Source organism: Apostichopus japonicus, chromosome 8 (genome assembly GCF_037975245.1).
Source record: "Apostichopus japonicus isolate 1M-3 chromosome 8, ASM3797524v1, whole genome shotgun sequence".
Classification (NCBI taxonomy): Eukaryota; Metazoa; Echinodermata; class Holothuroidea; order Aspidochirotida; family Stichopodidae; genus Apostichopus; species Apostichopus japonicus.
The window spans coordinates 29,545,230-29,549,936 of record NC_092568.1 but is presented as its reverse complement, the minus strand read 5'-3'; the positions used below and the strand labels follow the sequence as shown (position 1 = coordinate 29,549,936).

At 37.6% G+C, this 4,707-nt stretch overlaps 1 long non-coding RNA gene across 1 annotated transcript; it reads right to left on the bottom strand.

Annotated features, from left to right (window-relative positions):
* Positions 1-586: 586 nt before the first annotated feature.
* LOC139971042 (uncharacterized) lies at positions 587-4,264 on the bottom strand. Its single transcript, XR_011794301.1, has 3 exons — positions 3,872-4,264; positions 2,968-3,141; positions 587-2,565 (listed from the first exon to the last, which is right to left on the bottom strand). It is a non-coding gene; the product is annotated as an uncharacterized lncRNA (long non-coding RNA).
* Positions 4,265-4,707: the final 443 nt, after the last annotated feature.

Below are 4,707 nucleotides of genomic sequence, written 5' to 3'. Positions count from 1 at the left end.
ATGTACTCGTGCCAGTACTTGTAGGCTACTCATGGCTTTGTACTATAGTACGTGTACTCGTGACCTTGTACTCATACTTGTACTCGAACACGATACATTGTACTTACATAACATGTTTGGGATATGCAGTTGGGGAAATGCTCTATAAATGACGGAGTAGACATATAAGCTATAAAATATGTAAAGAAGAGGGCAATCCACGCAGTAACAATTATTTCAAATGAAAAAATTATTACAAGCTACGTAATCTGGCAAAACCGTTTTTGAAATTAAACTGACTACATTATTTTGTGAACTCTCCACTGAACAAGACTAAGCTTGGAGTCCTGACTCCAAAATCAACTTTAACAGTGATAACATTGTGAAACTTTCCTCTCTCTTTTTGGTCCATTTTATACTAACTATTAACACTAGAAAGGCTACCACTCATTGTCAATTAGTGAAATTCTAATGTCGCGTGAAGGGTAACTATATACATAAACTAGGCCGACCTTGTCCGCTTGCGCGCTTCAAAGCAGGGAATAGACCTAGGCTACGCGCATAGGCACAATGCAGTATATATATCGCGCGTACTCATGCACACTGTAAAAACACTTGGGTCATTTTTTGACCCAAATTTGACCCAGCAACTTAGTGGAATCTCCACCAGCCCAGGTTTGGGTCAATTTGACCAAGGATCTGTGTCATTTGACATCTGACCTAAAACTGGGTTATTTTGACCCATACGCTACTTTGACCCATATGCTAGTTTGACCCAGCTTTTGACCCAGTGGTTAGTGCAATCTCCACCAGCCCAGCAGATTGGGTCAAAAAAATTGACCACGTAAATGGGTCAAAAGCTGAATTTACATTTGCAGTTGTAGGAAGTCTATAAAAGAAATGACATAAGACTTCGATTCCTAATGATAAATTAATTTATTCAAATCACAAAGTGGTGTTACAATAAAGCATGCAAGATCTTCTATTTCACATATAATTATCGATATTCATTTTGTTTTATTCCAACTAGAACATCATAGTAACAGTAAAAATCAGAGTAATGTGATACCCATAAAACTAAACAAACAATGAACACTAGAACATAGGCTAAGGCTAATGTACCAATTGAGAATCATTGGAAACTAAGCAATGTTCCTTAAAATCCTGACATACTTAACTAAAACAACTGATCATTTATTCATGTGCACAAACTTTAGTTCACTGAGGAATATGTTCTGTACTACTTGAAAGACTTTAATTGTTGATCTCACAGCTAGGTTTGCTGCAGTGTTTGTAATATTAAGTTAATCAAGACTGGAGCATGCACTCACTCTCTACTTATATCCTTAGTCACTGTAGTAATTTGATTATTAGCTAGCATTTCTAATTGTTTTTAAAGAATATAAATAAACAACATTCCATAGTTACCAACTGTATAAAATGTTAGGTATACAAAGAAGACATGTAGTACATCAATGGTGGCTGTAAGAAATCAAATATTTTGGAAAGCTCAATGTTTGGTGGGGGCTTTGTCATGGTCAAAAGTCAAAGACAATATCAAAGATATTTTGCAGTGGGTTGGTGGGGCAAGACAAACCCTATGGCCAGCTGCCAATTAATAAAATCTTGCAAGCATATCCCAAAGGTGATAATTTCCTCAGTAGTTCTTGTACCAAAACAGCATTAGATTTGAATGAGGAAAAGCTGTTTATAACATACAGTACAAGACTTATAATCACTGAAAAGTCATCAATAAATGGAAACACTGTGAATAAATATTTTTGCACCACCAATATGTTACAATATGTATTAAATTTTCAGTTGCTCAGGCAAAAAATGTACATCAGTCATGCTTTTGGCTATTTGTGCATGTATGATGTATGGTGGAACACTAGTTCTGCACCACTGTTTGTGAGGCAGTTCTGCTTCTTTAGTCCCTCTAAACTTAACAATAACAAATACCAAATGAAACTTAAACCTTGTTCAAGGTAATATAACATGCAAACATTAATAGCAAACAACTTTGTCACATTATGTAAATTAAAAAAACCTCATGTAATCATCCCATCATGTTAATGACCATGAACTAAGTGTTAACCTAATGTTGCACTGCCCAAGGTTTACAGGAGATATGTTCATATCCCTTATATGTGGTTTGAGAAAATTATACGATAAAAGGTTACAATGTATAAAAAAAACAAATAAATCATATTAAACACTGCTTTTGACAAAGTTGTTTACATACCTTTTTTTCTCTTACTGACTACTTAAAAAAGCATGTAGGCTTCTTACTGAAGGGGATGTCGAATCCTTTCCTTTCCCTTCACTAACCTTAATGAGGAATTTGTGTATAAATTCCCAGGTTGTTTGACACTGGCAGGGGTAGGCTATGTCAAACACGTAAAATGATTTGAAAGAAATATCAAAAGCTGCAATCAAATCTGTTGCTGGCAGAGCAACCCCTTCGATGATCACAAATGACTGAGTCGGATACCTTTTATCACCAAATGCAAGGACGAATGGCTGCTTTTGAGTTCTATCTTGCTTAAGCTCATCTTCCATGAATTGAGGAAGATTGGTCCCAACCTTTGGAAGAAAGAAAATAAATTGCTGCTTTCAATGCACACTTAATTCTGTTGTCACTAATTTAAATAATTAGCAAATCTTTTCACTTTAATCATTACCATAGCAGATTTAAGATTCTGTTGACCTCAAATGATCTTGGACCTCCATGAAAAAATAGAGGGATCATCTAATCACAAAGGGCTACCTACATACTAAGTTTAAGGTTCAAGCAACCTAACTTGGCACCTGACTGTAATAAGTGAAAAATCATCATGACATTTTATGCGATTTAATTACATACCAGTAGGAATGACTGAGGATGTAGGAATATCAGTTACTTAGCCTACACAGTTAAAAGAAATTGACCCATATCCCTTACTGAGTATATTGTATGTAGACTGTTCAAGATAATGGTATTAGTACCTTTTGGATCTGTTTTTATGTTGAACTTTACAGTTGTAGGCTTCTTTACTTCTTTCGGTGTTGCTTCTTGTTTCTTAAAGGCATGGGATCGTTTTCGGGCAATCTTTCCTCAAGATAGTCAGTAGCATAGCCTGTAGCAGGATGTTTCCCATGGGCTTTTGGGAACCATGCTTCCTATAGTCCACAGATGAAAATAGGACATATATAGTTAACTTCAATTGTTCAATTACACCGACTATAGTCTTGGCAAAGACTGTTTGTTGGAGTATATCATATTTTACTGCAGTGGCATAACCAGTAGGGGAAAAGCCCCCAATTGGTCACCCCATCCCCCCCCCCCCCAAATTGACATACAAGTAAATTAGTAAGATAGAAATGATGAACCACTTTACATCTTGTCCACCCCTTAAATACAAAAATTTTATCCCTCCTCTTACACCCCTTCCCCATATCTTGTCCCCCTCCCCTTGCACAGACTCCTTGCTACCCTTCAGCTCTCCCCCACCCCCACTAAAAAGTCTGATTATACTACTGTTTTACTACATTTAATAGCACACTGTTAACTCTCTGTTCAGCAAGATAGCTATTAACAAGTAGCATTATACTAGTCTTAGCCTCTAACGTTATATTTAGTTAAACTTACGTAGTGAGGTTAGGCCTATGCTTTATCAAAGACCAAACGTTAGGTCTAACATTACAGCTATCTATGTATCACTATCAGTATCACTGTATCAGGGTAATTATGGGCTTGTCTGAACCACGGCGCTCGCAGCACTAATAACATGTTACTTAGGCCTAGCCTATCATCATATCTACAATGGCATACTATAATATAGTATTTAAATAATTAACGTTGCGAGCGCCTGTGGCCTGAACTAGTCAGCATACTTTGGCGTATATTTACCTTTGAATATTGGTATTTACATTGGCAAACCCAAGTTATCAAGGATGGAACTAACAAACGTGTCCATTTTCAGAGCCCATCAAAGTTTTTGATTCAACTAAGACTGCCTTCTTGGTCCTGAATTTACGTATGGTTTGTAGATTTGTGTGACGGTGTTCAGCTGTTGTCTACGAAAGGCGTCATGCAAAATCGCTGATAGTGGTCACATGACATAACTTATCCAATGAGAAAAGTCTTTTAGAATGACCCAGTGCAAAAAGTCAAACTTTCATCGAGCTATTTCACAATTTCAAACAATCTTGCGTAATAACTCAACCAATACGACCCATTTCTGGGTACAGTATGGCTGACTCAGCAGATGGGTCACACAAAATGACCCAGGTGTTTTTACAGTGCACGCCGTTACAAGTTATAAGCTAGGCTTATGCTCCGCGTTTTCCACTAGGCACGTACCCGGTAACTAAGGAGTAGGTACCGGTATAAAATATACATTTGACACTTAAACCACGTGGCCGTTGGCATCGGTTCCCATAGCAACCATTTAATTTGATAGTTCTTTTCCATTCCTTGAAAAAGAGAAAGAAAGGGTGGAAGAAATCAATTTTAATTAAATGTGACCTTTGACTTCTGGCCTTTGGTTCATGGGAGCTGCGAGACACAAGGGTTCACCCTGAGGTACATTCCCACCAAGCTTGAAGAAAATCGGTCAAGTCGTTTCGGAGGAGTTTTGACACAAACTTGGAAAACACGCAGCTGACTGACACAATGGCTCACACCCACACACACACACACACGCATTGACCCCTCCCTCATGTCATGGACTTCCGATGACTCTG